The 16,839-nt window shown below is 37.6% G+C and overlaps 1 protein-coding gene across 5 annotated transcripts in view; it reads right to left on the bottom strand.

The window, feature by feature from the left end:
* UBQLN1 (ubiquilin 1) overlaps positions 1–16,839 on the bottom strand; it is a 49,759-nt gene that overhangs the window by 24,509 nt on the left and 8,411 nt on the right. The window lies entirely within an intron of this gene.

Below are 16,839 nucleotides of genomic sequence, written 5' to 3' on the forward strand. Positions count from 1 at the left end.
AGAGAATTACTCCAAATTCAGAAAAGAATCACACCTTAAACCACTCTCCCCCAATGCTCTACACAAATGGGTATCAACAGATGAAGGCGCTATCACCAAGGGAATGTTTTGGAAATAGAAGGGGGTATGTCTGGTTGTCATAGTAAGTAGGAAGACACATTAAATAATATCTGAGATTTTATAAAATCTTGCAGAAGGCAGGAAAGCGAAGTGTAGAGGGATATAAATAAAATAAGACAGGCTATATGTCAATCACTGTTGAAAATGAGAAGTGCATGAAAGTTCATCACACTCTACCTTTGCATATGAATGAAAATTTTCCATAATCAAGTTACAACACTCAGCGTAAGCAACCGTTGTTTTTTAATCATAAAGGTAATGCAAAATTATGCTGCAGTAAATATTCTGGAGCTTTTCCATCTGAGCTCTCCTTCCTTATCTGAAAACATATCACCTTTTTATCTAAGATAACAATTTCCAGATAACTATAAACTCTTTGTAAAACACCATTTGATAATATCCTATAGAGAGAGGCCAATCAATAATTGAACTATTCTATTACTGACATGTCATTTCTCCCTTTGGTAGCTATAGAAATAGTAACAATGTAATGAGCAGAATACATGGTTTTCTTTTTTTCTACTTTCTTTTTTTAAAATATTTTATTTATTTATTTGAGAGAGCGAGCAAGCACGATCAGAGGAGAGGCAGAGGGAGAAGCAGACTCCCTGATGAGCAGGGAGCCCAACTCGGGACTTGATTCCACAACCCTGAGATCATGACCTGAGCCAAAGGCAGATGCTGAACTGACTGAGCCACGCAGGTGCCCAGAACACATGGTTTTCTAAGGACTGAATGAGATGTATGTAAAATGCAAGCACCAAGCACATTGGTGGTGGTCAATAAACTGTAGCTACCCAGCCCTTTTAATCCTCAATAACCCTGAGGTAGATGGGTTTTAATCCTATTTCAGATACAGAAACAAAGACAGGTTCAATATGTCCCTCTCAGTGACATGCTAATAAACTCCCAGGTTAAGATTCACATGTAAGTCTGACTTCAAGGACCAATCCACCCAGATAAACTATAATCTATTTCATATGTAAAATGAGATTAATTTAAATCTAAATGTGTTTCCTAACCATAAAGAAAACATTTTCAGAATCTTTAATACCCCTCATATGTCATTCCGAAATAACTGATTTATCTAACCCATGATTATATGGCATTTTAGCATATTTTAAGATTTGAAAGTAAAATGCCAGACTAAAGAAACACATCTACTCTTATATCCTGTTACATTCCCACTAAAATAGTAAAGGATTTTTTAATGCTTTATGGAGGTCTAACATACCATACAATTTGCCCACTTAAGGCATACAGTTCAATGGTTTTCACTATATACACAGGTATGTGCAATTGACACCACAATTTTAGAACATTTTCATCTTCTCTAAAAGAAACTAATAACACCCTTTAGCTATTACCTTCCTATTCCCCCATCACTGCAACCCTTAAGAACCCACTAATCTACTTTCTATCTCTACAGATTTACCTATGCTTGACATTTCACAAAAATGCAGCTATTTAATATGCGGTCTTTGTAACTGGCTTCTTTTACTTACCATAATGTTTTCAAGGTTCACCCATGTTGTAGCATGTATCCGTACTTTCTTACTTTTTATGGCCAAATACTATTCCATTGCATGGATATACAACATTTTGTTTGGCCATTCAACAACTGACGGACATCTGGGTTGTTTCCACCTTTGGACTCATAAATAATGCTGCTATAAACATTCATACACAAGTTGCAGTGTGGACACAGGTTTTCATTTCTCTTTGGTATATATCTAGATGCAGGATTACTGGGTCATATGTACCCCTTCACTTAACCATTTGAGGAACCACAGAAGTGTTATCCTAAGTACCTGTACCATTGTACATTCCCATCAGCAGTATATAAGGGTTCCAATCTCTCCACATCCTCACCAATATTTATTATCCAACTTTTTAATTACAGCCATCCTAGTGGTTTTGATTTGCATTTCCCTGATAGCTAATGACATTGAATATCTGTTCACGTGCTTATTTACATATCTTCTTTGGAGAACTATTTATTCAGATTCTTTGCCCTTATATTGGTTTGTCTTTTTATTATTGAGTTACAAAAATTTTTTAAGTTTTATTTAATCTCTTACACCCAATGTGGGGCTCAAACTCACAACCCCAAGATGAAGAGTCACATGCTCTTCTGACTGAGCGAGCCAGGCACCCCTCAAAAATTCTTTATATATTCCAGATAACAAATCTCTTTCAGAGATCGGATTAGCAAAGAGAGATGATAGAACAAACGGAGACCTTTTAGTCTCAAATGGAACAAAATTTAAAATTTTAAAGCTGGACATCGGATGGACACCCGATCAATAAATTTAGCAGACCCAAGAGAACTAAATCCTACACTAGCAATGCAGAAAGCTAATAGTTAATTCAATTCCCAGAATCTACAGAATTCCCAGAAGACTCAGTACTATAAAGCTGAGGGCAGGGGGTCATGAGTTGAGAGATGCCTAAGGACTAGAACAAGGAGGACTACTTACAGGTCTCAGAAGCAGACACAGCCTCACTTCACACTAAGCAAACAATTGCCCCTCCTCAAACCCGACAAATGACTAGAGGATCTTTTCTTCTCTGGAAAGGAAACAAAGAGTCTCTGGACTAAAGAGCACACAAGGCACAATGAAAGCAAGAGTTTAATACTAAAATGAGGAAAATTAAGTAAACACAGACATACAAGGTGCTGAGCCTTTTCCCCCTTCACTCCCATCTATCGAACAGAACGCTGGCAGAGGGCCTTCATCATCGGGCAGGAAGACTATAATATAGTGTCTCCAAGGAGAATCTAACTATCCTAAAAGAGAAATATTTAAAGAAATGGATGTACCCCAGGCACCCAAGAGCAGTGGTATCCAATGGGGGTTGGTGCCTCCATCCACCCTGGGAAGCATCTGGCAAAGTCTGAAGACATTTCTGCTGTCACAACCACTGTCATCTGGTAGGTAGAGACCAGACATGCTGCTGTACCTCCTACAACACACAGGATAGTCCCGACAACAAAGAACTATCTAATTCCAAGTGTCGGTAATGACAAGGTTGCAAAACTGTCCTAGAGCTGTACTTCTCAAAGTACTGTCCCCAGATGAGCAGCATTCACCATCACTAAGCGAACCTGGTAGAAATGCAAATTCTTAGTCCCCATCCCAATCAAATCAGAAACCCCAGGGATGGGGCCCAGCAATCTATGGTTTAACAAGCCTCGCAGGTAATTCTGATGCACACTAAAATTTAAGGACCACCGCCTGCTCGAGGTATAACAACAAATGCTCCCAAAAAATGAAGATGATAAAGAAACATATTAAATGTCATCAAAAGAATACAACCCCCCCCCCCCACACACACACACAAAGTCCTCAACAAACAAGTTGCTAAGGAGGAAAAAGCAGAGAAGAACCTGTAGATGAAAATGTAACTTTTTTTTAAAGTAGCTCCACACCCAGCATGGAGCCCAAGGCAGGGCTTGAACTCATGACGCTGAAATCAAGACCTGAGCTGAGATCAAGAGTCAGATGCTTAACCAACTCAGCCACCCAGGCACCCTGAAAATGAAACTTTTTAAGTACACATAGAACACTCACCAAGACAGAACATAAACTGGGTAACAGAAAAACCTTGGAAATTTAAAATAATTGAAATCAGGTAAATATATTCCCTGACAATATTGGAATTACACTAAAAATCAGTAACAGAAGGTATCACGAAAATCTCCAGGTTAAGCAAAATACTTCTAAATAATTCATGGGTCAAAAAAGGAAGTCCTGAATAGAAATTAGAAAGAAAGTACTTCCAACTAAATGAAAGTGAAGGTACAGTATGTCAAAATTTGAGAGATTCGGCTAAAGCAATGCCTAGGGAAATTTATAGTACGAAAGGCTTATATTTCTGAAAGATCACGAATCTATAATTTGTTTTAACCTTCAGAAACTCAAGGAGCAAATGAAACATAAATAAGGAATTAATATAAAAGAAAGCAGAAATCAACAAAATAAACACAGAACAAGAGAAAAATATTTTAAAATATCAGTAAAACTGATGAACCTGTAGGTAGACTGACCAAGAAAAAACAGCAAGACATAAATTAACATTAGGAACAACAGAAGGGAACGACTACAGACTTCATGAACAGTAAAAGGATAAGGGACCCTCCACACAACTTTGTTGAATGTGACAACTTTGATGAAACAAACCAATTTCTTGAAAGAGTCAAGCTACCAGAACTCATTCAATCTCTTGAAATACAAGTGGGAACAATTCACAACTCATTTCATGAGGACAATACTACCCCGATAACCAAAGCAAGAAAACAAAGTACAAGAAAACTATAGACTAATATCCCTCAGGAACACAGATGTAGAAATCCTCCACAAAATACTAGCAAATGAAATTCAGCATTATACGGAGAAACAAGAGGCTAAGTCAACATTTGAAAATTAACGTAATTTATACAACAGACAAAAGAAGAAAAACCACACAATCTTTTAAGTCAATAGTAAAAAAGCATGCGACAAAATTCATTCATGATGAAAGTCTCAGCAAATTAGGAATAAAAGGGAACTACTTAGACCTGATGAAGTGCATCAAGGAAAATATGTGCATCATACTTAATGGTGAATGCTTTCCCACTAAGATCAGGAACAAAAAGCAAGGATACCCACCACCCCCCCCCCCACACACACACACCCCACCATCACCACTCTACTCAACATGGTATTCAAAGTCCCAGTTAATGCAACAAGAAATAGAGGCATAGATACTGGAAAAGAAAAAAAAAAAAAAAAAAAGAATCAAGAAACTTATTAGTCACTTGCAATGTATGAGCCTTATCTGCATTCCACTTCAAAAATTAATTTTTTTAAGCAAATCAAAAACAAGCTAGACTGAGTGAAAATATTTGCAAAAGACACATCTGATAAGGAACTATTATCCAAAATAAACGAAGAACTGGGGTGCCTGGGTGGCTCAGTCAGTTAAGTATCTGCCTTCGGCTCAGGTCATGATCTCTGGGTTCTGGGATTGAGCCCCAGGTCCAGCTCCCTGCTCAGAGAGGAGTCTGCTTCTCCCTCCCCCTCTACCCCTCTCCCCTGCTTGTGCGCAAGCACTCTCTCCCTCCCCCCTCTCTCTCTTAAATAAAATCTTTAAAAAAATATATACGAAGAACTAAAACTTAACAGTTAACAACCAATTAAACAACCTGATTTTAAAGATGGGCAGAAGACTTTAACAGACACCTCACCAAAAATGATACAAAAATGCAAACACGCACATGAAAAGATGCTCCACATGTCATCAGGGAACTAAAAAATACAGCTAGGCGATCATACTACGCTCTTATTAGATAGAATGTCCAAATCCAAAATACAACCCTAGGTGCCAGCAAGGATGTGGAACGGGAACTCTCATTCATTGCTCATGATCCCAGAGTCAGCAGAGAGTCTGCTTGTCCCTCTCCCTCTGCCCCTCCTCCCACTCAGGCTACCTCTCAAATAAATTTTAAAAATCTTTAAAAAAGTGAAAAAGAGTGAATCTTAGATTATGGACTTTAGGTGATGATGTCCAGCAATTGTAACAAGTGTACTGCAACGGGGTGGGACGTTGATGGTATGGGAGGCGGGAGGATGTGGGGCAGGGCATATGCAAACTTTGTACTCTCCACTCACTTCGTGTGAACCTAAAACTGCTCTAAAAAAAAAAAATACAAGTCTTTTTTGGAAACAAAAAGATAAAATAAATTCATACACATTATGCTAAAAAATCATTTTGAGATAACAGGGAAATTTTGAACTGATGAAATTACAGAATTATTTGCTACAAAGGCAGGATAATGTATTGTTTTTAAAAAGGTCCTTATTTTTCAGAGATAACATGCTGAAATACTAAGGGATGAAATGATATAATGCATGAGAGATGCATCAAAATGAGGAGGAAGGGTGGGGCACCTGTGAGGCTCAGCTGGTTAGGCATCTGCCTTCAGTTCAGGTCATGATCCCAGGGTCCTGGGATCGAGCCCCATATAGAGCCTGCTTTTTCCTTTCCCTCGGCCCCTCCCCCTGCTCGTGCTCTTTCTCTCTCTCTCTCTCTTCTCTTTAATAAATAAAGTCTTAAAAAAAATGATGAGAAAGTGGGAGGCACCTTAAGGGAAAGTATATCTGAAACAAGACTGGCTTTAAGATTAGCTGTCAAAACTGGGTACAGGATTCCTGACGGTTTAACTTATTGCATCTACTCCCTGTTTACTTGAAATCACCCATTAAAAAAAAAAAAAAACAAGAAAAAATTTAAAGGAGGGAATAAGTGGCCTAAAATTTACATACGGTAAAAAAAATCCCTCAAAATGAAACATTTTCAGACATACAAAAACAGATTTTGTTACCTGGCATATATAAAGTATAGGAAATGTTAATGTGTTCCTCAGACAGAAGAAAATGATCCTAAATTAAGGAATAAAAAATGGAAAGATATATACATGGGTAAATCAAAATGGAAATTGACTGTATAAAGTATTAAAATTAATGCCTGTGTTATATGAAAGAAAATCTAGTCCAGAGGCAGGTACATGGGAGTTCAACTATTCTAAGGTCCTTGAACTAACTGGGAAGAAGTACAAATATTTATTAATTTACTACTAAAAGAATAGTAAAAACAGCATAGATCTACCAACCTAATAAAGGGGATAACTGAAGTAATACAAAATAATCTAGAACAGAAAAGGCAGTACAAAAATCAAATAGTATAATGGTAAATATAAACTAAATTTAGCAGCAATTACACAACAGACTATATGTTAAAAAAACAAAGACAACCAAACTGGATTTAAAAACTCAACTTCATGGTGCTTAAAAATGATACTCCTAAACTGTAAAGAAAAAGAAAGTTGAAAATAAAAAGAATGGGTGTAACCAAAGAAAGTGAGTGAGTCTATTCTAATCAACAAAACAGACTTTAACACAAAAGCAACTAGGACATTTCAATGTTCTAAGCATTAAATTCACAAGATAAAACTTAAAAGTATACGCACATAATAAAAGCTTCAAAATACATAAAACAAAAACTAAACACAGCCACAAAAGACAAATCCAAACGTACAGTAAGATTTCAGCACATTTACCTACATACCTGATAGAATAAAACAGCCCCCCCCAAAAGTACACACACACACACACACACACACGACTTGAACATAATTAACAAATGCCCTAACTGGAATGTATAGAAAACTGCACCCAACAACTGCAGAATAAACATTTTAAGTACATTTATAAAATTAGACCATATGCTGTCCCATAAAGCAAGTCAATATATTTCCAGTGAAAATCTTACCAAGCATGTACTATGACCACATGCAAATTAAACACTACCATGCAATGAAACAGTACCAAAAAGAGAAATCAATAAAATTCTGTACAACTGGAGAAGATATCCTAAATGGGACACAAAAAGATGTAACCATTTAAAAAAAAAAAAAAAAAAAGGTACAATAAGGGCACCTGGGTGGCTCAGTTAAGCATCTACCTCCCGTCAGGTCATGATTTCGGGTTCCTGGGAACGTGCCCCGCACTGGGCTCCCTGCTCAGTGGGGAGTCTGCTTGTTCCTCTCAGTCTGCCCCTCCCCACCTTGTGGTCACAGGCACACTCGCACATGCTCTCTCAAATAAATAAAATCTTCAAACAAAAAAGGCACAATAAATTGAACTATCTTTAACAGAGATAAGCAACAGAGAGAAAACATCTAAAATACCAACAACCGAGAGAGCTTAAATCCAGATTTTACACAGGACATGTACAAATACAAGACAAAACCCAATTAAAAAATGGTCAAGAGACTAAAACAGGAACTTCACAAAATGAAAGCTAAATGGCAAACACAAACGAAAAACTGCTCTTCCAAATTATTTAATTATCAAATAGGTAACTTCAGATTAAAACCAGTTATACACTCACAGAATGGTTCAACTTAAAAGACGAGTACGGAGTGTGGTAGAAGATGTGGAGCAACTGGAATCCACAAACATTACAGGTAGAATTATAGGTTGGTATAGTCTCGAAAAATATTTTGAGGCAGAAGCTGAACCGATGCTTATTCTACTGACCCAACAATTCCACTTAGGGGATTTTATCTAACAAATTACGTGTCCATAGGTACACCAAAAGACATGTTCAAGGAAGTTCAAACCAGTATTCTTTGTTATTAGCCAAAAACTAAACAACCCAACTATTCTTTAACTGCGGAAGAAACTGTGGTATATTTACGTAATATGATATTACACACAATGACAACAAATGAACTATAGCCACATGTCATCATGGATCCCTCAATGGAGAGCAAAACCCAATCACAAATGAAGATAAACTGTGATTTAATTTATATAAAACTTAAGAAAAAAGGAAGGGGCAAAATCCATAGTGTCAAAGTGAGAACAGTGGTTACCTATGGGAGGAGGTGGTGATTACAAGGGTGGAACTCTTCGTTCTCAGGGGCACCTAAAGCAATTCAAGCACGAGTTCAAAGCACTTCATAGTCCAAGTTGGAAAGCATATGTTAGAGACAGTCAGCTATAACTCTAGTACTACACAGAGGAAAACTGTATCATCTGACTGCCAACTGTAATTCAGTTCTTATAAAAATAAATTTTAAATTTCAAGCCAATCTCAAAATATTTAGATATGAGAACCACTCCCAAACAGAAGACTAATGTAATACTGTAGAAAACTAATGTGATTATTCTGAGTAAATTATCCAAAGCTTGGAACAAACTAGCAAAAACCAAGGGATTAACTACTCCATTCAGCTGCCTGCTACTCCATAACCTTACTTTTAGTCATAACATATCAAACAGGTAGGATATGCTTTTCCAAATATGCTATATTTTAGAAAACTATAATCCAAATATGATCAATGTAAACAATGTTATGTTTTTTGGTTTTTTATTATTACATATAATGTATTATCTGTTTCAGGGGTACAAGTCTGTGATTCATAGTTTACACAATACACAGAGCTCATCACAACACATACCCTCTCCAATGTCCACCCCGCAGCCACCCCATCCCTCCCACCCCCCTTCCACTCCAGCAACCCTCAGTTTGTTCCCCCAGATTAAGAGTCTCATGGTCCATCTCCCTCTCTGGTTTCATCTTGTTTCACTTTTTCCTCTTCTCCTATGATCTTCTTCCTCGTTTCTCAAATACCACATTATCAGTGAGATGATATGATAATTGTCTTTCTCTGATTGACTTATTGCACTTAGCATAATACCCTCTAGTTCCATCCACGTCACTGCAAATGGCAAGATTTCATTTTCTGATGGCTGCATAATATTCCAGTGTGTGTGTGTGTGTGTGTGTGTGTGTGTGTGTGTGTACACCACACCTTCCTTATCCATTCATCTGTCGATGGACATCTGGGCTCTTTCAATAATTTGGCTGTTGTGGAGATTGCTGCTATAAACACTGAGGTGCAGGTGCCCCTTTGGATTACTACATTTGTATCTTTGGGGTAAATACCCAGTAATGCAATTGCTGGGTCGTAGGGTAGCTCTATTTTCAACATCTTGAGGAACCTCCACACTGTTTTCCAAAATGGCTGCACCAGCTTGCATTCCCACCAACAGTGTAGGAGGGTTCCCCTTTCTCCACATTCTTGCCAACATCTGTCGTTTCCTCACTTGTTAACTTTAGCCATTCTGACTGGTGTGAGGTAGTATCTCATTCTGGGTTTGATTTGTATTTCCCGGATGCCAAGTTGAGCACTTTTTCATATGTCTGTTTCATGTGTCCATTTGGATGTCTTCTTTGGAGAAACGTCTTTTCATGTCTTCTGCCTGTCTCTTGATTGGATTATTTGTTCCTGGGTTGTTGAGTCTGATAAGTTCTTTATAGATTTTGGATACTAGCCCTTTATCTGATATGTCATCTGCAAATATCTTCTCTCATTCTGTCGGTTGTCTTTTGGTTTTGACTGTCTCCTTTGCTGTGCAAAAGCTTTTTATCTCGATCAAGTCCCAATAGCTCATTTTTGCCCTTGCTTCCCTTGCCTTTAGTGATGTGTCTAGGAAGAAGCTGCTGTGGCTGAGGTTGAAGAGGTTGCTGCCTGTGTTCTCTTCACAGATTTCGATGGATTCCTGTCTCACATTTAAGTCTTCCGTCCATTTTGAGTCTATGTTTGTGTATGGTGTAAGGAAAAGGTCCAGTTTCATTCTTCTGCATGTGGCTGTCCAATTTTCACAACACGACGAGACTTTTTTCCATTGGATATTCTTTTCTGCTTTGTCTAAGATTAGTTCACCATAGAGTTGTGGGTCCATTTCTGGGTTCTCTATTCTGTTCCATTGATCTATATGTCTGTTTTTGTGTCAATACCATACTGTCTTGAGGATGACAGCTTTGTAATAGAGCTTGAAGTCCAGAATTGTGATGCCACCAGCTTTGTTTTTCTTTTTCAACATTCCTCTGGCTACTCAGGGTCTTTTCTGGTTCCATGCAAATTTTAGGATTATTTGTTCCAGTTCTGTGAAAAAAGCTGAGGTATTTTTATAGGGATTGCACTGAATGTGCAGACTGCTCTAGGTAGCATAGATATTTTAACAATATATGTTCTTCCAATCCATAAGCATGGAACGTGTTTCCATTTCTTTGTGTCTTCCTCAATTTCTTTCATGAGTGTTCTATTAGTTTTCTGAGTACAGATCCTTTGCCTCTTTGGTTAGATTTATTCCTAGGTATCTTATGGTTCTGGGTGCAATTGTAAATGGGATCGACTCCTTAATTTCTCTTTCTTCTGCCTCGCTGTTGGTGTATAGAAATGTAACTGACTTCTGTGCATTGATTTTATATCCAACCACTTTACTGAATTCCTGTATGAGTTCTAGCAGTTCTGGGGTGGAATCTTTCGGGTTTTCCACATAGAGTTATCATATCATCTGCAAAGAGTGAGAGTTTGACAACAACTTGGCCAATTCGGATGCCTTTTATTTCTTTTTGTTGCCTGACTGCTGAGGCTAGGACTTCTAATACTATGTTGAGCAGCAGCGGTGATAGAAATCCCCGCTGTGTTCCTGACCTTAGGTGAAAAGCTCTCAGTTCTTCCCCATTGAGAATGGTATTCGCTGTGGGTGTTTCATAGATGGCTTTTATGATATTGAGGTATGTACCCTTTATCCCTACACTGTGAAGAGTTTTAATCAAGAAAGGATGCAGTACTTTGTCAAATGCTTTTTCTGCATCTATTGAGAGGATCATATGGTTCTTGTCCTTTCTTTTATTAATGTAGTGTATCACATTGATTGACTTGCGGATATTGAACCAACCTTGTAGCCCAGGAATAAATCCCACTTGGTTCTGGTGAATAATCCTTTTAACGTACTGTTGGATCCTATTGGCTAGTATTTTGGTGAGAATTTTTATATCCATGTTCATCAAGGATATTGGTCTGTCATTCTCCTTTTTGGCGGGGTCTTTGTCTGGTTTTGGGATGAAGGTAATGCTGGCTGCATAAAGAGTTTGGAAGTTTTCCTTCCATTTCTATTTTTTGGAACAGTTTCAGAAGAATACGTATTATTTCTTCTTTAAATGTGTGGTAGAACTCCCCCGGGAAGCCATCTGGCCCTGGGCTCTTGTTTATTGGGAGATTTTTGATTACTTCTTCAATTTCCTTGCTGGTTATGGGTCTGTTCAGGTTTTCTATTTCTCCTAGTTCAGTTTTGGTAGTTTATACGTTTCTAGGAATGCATCCATTTCTTTCAGATTGTCTAATTTGTTGGCATATATTGCTGACAGTATGTTCTTATAATTGTTTGTATTTCTTCAGTGTTGGTTGTGATCTCTCCTCTTTCATTCATGATTTTTATTTATTTGGGTCCTTTCTCTTTTCTTTTTGGTAAGTCTGGCCAGGGGTTTATCGATCTTATTAATTCTTTCAAAGAACCAGCTCCTAGTTTTGTTGATTTGTTCTACTGTTCTTTCGATTTCTATTTCATTGATTTCTGCTCTGACCTTTATTATTTCCCTTCTTCTGCTGGTCTGCTTTATTTACTGTTCTTTCTCCAGCTCTCTTAGGTGTAAGGTTAGGTTGCATATTTGAGACCTTCTTGTTTCTTGAGAAAGGCTTGTACTGCTATATATTTCCCTCTTAGGACTGCCTTTGCTGCATCCCAAAGATTCTGAACCGTTGTGTTTTCATTTTCATTTGTTTCCATGAATTTTTTTTTTAATTCTTCTTTAATTTCTTGGTGGACCCATTCATTCTTTAGTAGGATGCTCTTTAGCCTCCATGTATCTGAGTTCTTTCCAACTTTCCTCTTGTGATTGAGTTCAAGTTTCAAAGCACTATGGTCCGAAAATATGCAGGGAATGATCCCAAACTTTTGGTACCGGCTGAGACCTGATTTGTGACCCAGAATGTAATCTATTCAGGAGAATGTTCCATGTGCACTAGAGAAGAATATGTATTCTGTTGCTCTGGGATAGAATGTTCTGAATATATCTGTGAAGTTCATCTGGTCCAGTGTGTCACCCTTATTTCCTTGTTGATCTTTTGCTTAGATGATCTGTCCACTGGAGTGCAGGGGCGGAGGGTGTTAAAGTCCCCTACTATTATTGTATTACTGTGATGTGTTTCTTTGATTTTGTTTTAACTGGCTTATCTAGTTGGCTCCTCCCATGTTAGGGGCATAAATATTTACAATTGTTAGATCTTCTTATTGGATAGACCCTTTAAGTATGATATAGTGCCTTTCCTCATCTTTTACTACAGTCTTTGGTTTAAAATCTAATCTGATATAAGGATTGCTATCCCAGCTTTCTTTTCATGTCCATTAGCATGATAAATGGTTTTCCATCCCCTCACTTTAAATCTGGAGGTGTCTTTGGGTCTAAAAGGAGCTTATCGATGGGTCTTGCTTTTTTATCCAATCTGATACCCTGTGTCTTTTGATTGGGGCATTTAGCCCATTTACATTCAGGGTTAACTATTTAAAGATAGGAATTTAGTGCCATTGTACTGCCTGTAAGGTGACTGTTACTGTATACTGTCTCTGTTCCTTTCTGGTCTATGTTACTTCTGGGCTCTCTCTTTGCTTAGAGGACCCCTTTCAATATTTTTTTGTAGGGCTGGCTTGGTGATCGCAAATTCTTTTAGTTTGTCCTGGACGCTTTTTATCACTCCTTCTATTTTCAATGACAGCTTAGCTGGATAAAGTATTCTTGGCTGCATATTTTTCTCATTTAGTACCCAACAATGTTATCGATGTTATGTTTTTTACAGAAGGGCCAAAACTCTACATACTTCAGATTTCCTTAAACTCCTATTCTGTGCTATTTGGGTAGAGGGAAATAGTTTCAGCTTCTAGTGGCTTCAAAATATCCAAATTTTCTAACATCCGGACTTTACTTCCATGTCTGTTTTATTTACTACACTTTTACTGGACACAACAAGAGAAAGACAGAGGCTAAGTAGTATTGACAAAAAAAAAAAATTAGCAAGCTTGAAAACTGTCAAAGCTCTTTTACATAGAGGCAGGCCACAGATACCATTTCTCACAGAAATATAAAACTTATGCAATAAATTACATAAAATGTTTCCATCTATCTAGGGAAGAATCTTAACCATAAGGTAAAGATTTTTGTAATTTCCTATACTTATTTCTAGACTATCTAGAAAGATATTCTTATTTTTGTCCTGAGGCCCATGTTGCCACCACTAACTCAAAATAAAAAATATGTGCTACAATGAGCCTCTAAGGATCCATATTTCCTATAAATGTATGTTTCCTACTCTGCTCTTGAACTGACAACCTACGGTAATAACCAATGGGCCAGAAAGTTGAAAACTTAGAAGTACCAGATATGTTCCCAATAACCAGAAGAATCAAAATTGTAACGTACTTCAAATAATTTGAAATCAACCCAGCATGTACAAAATAACTGTCACTAGCCACTTCTCTCAACACCACCCAAAGTCAGGTGTTTCACATCAGTGGATTCTCCCAACTAATTTAAGTTTATTCCTATGTGATCACCGAAATTATTTTCCCTTCTATTGAATATAATGTAACTTTTTGAAAATGCTGAGCTACTGTTGCACATATCAACTGCTGTTCTGCAATACAGTGATACTGTCCCAGACTCTCAAGGTGTCCCGTATCTGCTCTTTTGCCAGACTGTAAGTTCTTACCTTGACAGCTTATCTCCCCTTCCCCCTAAATTTGCTATTTTTAATCAGGAGGAAGAAGCAGATAAGTAATCAAGAATTAGAAAACCATATAAAATAGAATGCTGAGATAATCTGAAATGCTCTCCTGACATGAAAACGTGGGACCTAGTATATCAAATTTTAGGACACCAATCTCAGCTGCTCAAGGCCCACTTCACTTATTTCCTGTTCTTGATGGACTGGGGGAAGAAAGAGACACACACACACACACAGGTGGAGTGAGGAGAGGGAACAAAGTAGTAAGAAAAAAAAGAATGTTTCTGAAACATTTAGACCTGAATTCAAATCTTGGTTTTGCCACTTTCAAGTTGTGACCTTGAATGTTACCTAAGGAACTCTGATCCTAGGTTTCCTCATCAGTAAAATGGAGATAATATTTATTCTGCAGGGCTGATGGGAGAATTAAGAGAGCTATGGAAAGTACCTGGGGGCAGAATACTCACACTCATGCAAACACTCAAATATTCAACCCTAATTATGTGAAAATAAACTTTGAATTACAACCACTTTTTAAAATTAAGTTAATCTAAAAAATAAATAAATAAATAAAATTACATTAATCTAACTTTCAAGTTAGTAAAATTAGAAACACTGTCATCCTTTACAACTATCCCACAATTCAAACTTGCCTTTAGCCATCTGTCTCTGCTCCTGTTAAGTATCCTCAGAAAAAAAAGTAAATTTTGTGACCTTTAAAAAAAAGCTTTAAATATTAAAACATACATATTAATTGTATTCCTTGCAGAACCACGTATTAACAGCATTTAGCAAGAATTTTCTAAATAGTTGTCCGAATAATATACTACATTCAAACATCTGGTATTTTAGTATTTTAAGTCACAAGTCTTTTTTTTTTTTTTTTAAGATTTTATTTATTTATTTGACAGAGAGCTTTAGAGACAGCCAGCGAGAGAGGGAACACAAACAGGGGGGGCTGGGAGAGAAAGAAGCAGGCTCCCAGTGGAGGAGCCTGATGTGGGGCTCGATCCCAGAACACCAGGATCACACCCTGAGCCAAGGCAGACGCTTAACGACTAAGCCACCCAGGCACCCCTAAGTCACAAGTCTTTTAATCAGTTCCACATTCAATATTGCTAATCTCTTGAAAAAATCCATACTCAATAAATCATCCTATGTAATAGTTCGTCCAGTTATCACTCTCCAAATACCTGATGTCCGAGTAACCTTAATTAGTATCCTCATTAAAAAACACTGCATAAATCTAACACAAAGATGTCAAGTATGAGACATAACTAGAGACATGAGCAACTATATGGGAAAAAGGCACCTTCTTTTAAATATAAAATTGAGCACTCAGCCATAAACGTTATAGTGCATTAGCCATAAAATGTACTATTTTTAAAAGTGTTTCTATGACGGGGCACCTGGGTGGCACAGTCGTTAGGCGTCTGCCTTCGGCTCAGGGCGTGATCCCGATGCTCTGGGATCGAGCCCCACATCAGGCTCCTCCGCTATGAGCCTGCTTCTTCCTCTCCCACTCCCCCTGCTTGTGTTCCCTCTCTCGCTGGCTGTCTCTCTCTGTCAAATAAATAAATAAAATCTTTAGGGCGCCTGGGTGGCACAGCGGTTGGGCGTCTGCCTTCGGCTCAGGGCGTGATCCCGGCGTTATGGGATCGAGCCCCACATCAGGCTCCTCCGCTATGAGCCTGCTTCTTCCTCTCCCACTCCCCCTCTTTGTGTTCCCTCTCTCGCTGGCTGTCTCTATCTCTGTCAAATAAATAAACAAAATTTTTTTAAAAATAAAATAAAAAATAAATAAATAAATAAATAAAATCTTTAAAATAAAAAAAAAGTGTTTCTATGATCTAAATCTGACAAAGAATAGCAAACTAATGTTTAGTTATTCACATGCTAGGATACTATTCCAGCCCTCTTCTATTGCAAAAAATTAAGACCCAATTCACTGGCAAATAAAAGGTGCAGGAGGAAAGAAAACAATACAAGTAGAGCATATAAACCCTGAGCCAGGTACTTTATACATATTAATTCTTGAAATCCTCCATACAATCTAGTCAATCAAGTACTCCATATCACATGTTAAAACTGCTGCCAGTGAGGCTCAAAGAAGTAAAGCACCTTGCTCAAAGATGTCTCCAATTCCAATGTTCATATCCTCTCCAAAATGCAGACCACATTTCAATGCACTTAAATTAATATGCCAATACACACTTCCCCCTTTCTCAAAATCCTAACAAAAATTTTATGAATAATAAATAAATAATAGTGGAATAAGTAAGTTCCACATATGCCAATATAGAAAGACCACAAACAAGTGAAAAGAGAATAAGCAAAGTGCAGGGTAATGATCCATCTGCTTAACAAGAATAGAAAATTACATATGGGTATATAGATAAATAATTTTCTCAACAGAATCACCAGATGAGTTTTAAAGGCTATAGAAAATTTTACCAAAAACCACTACACCCAAGTCTCAACTCTAGAAAGCTGTAGCAGCTGATTAACCAGTAATAAGTAAACCAAGCAGTCTACGTTGT

Source organism: Ursus arctos, unplaced genomic scaffold, assembly GCF_023065955.2.
Source record: "Ursus arctos isolate Adak ecotype North America unplaced genomic scaffold, UrsArc2.0 scaffold_33, whole genome shotgun sequence".
NCBI classification, from domain to species: domain Eukaryota; kingdom Metazoa; phylum Chordata; class Mammalia; order Carnivora; family Ursidae; genus Ursus; species Ursus arctos.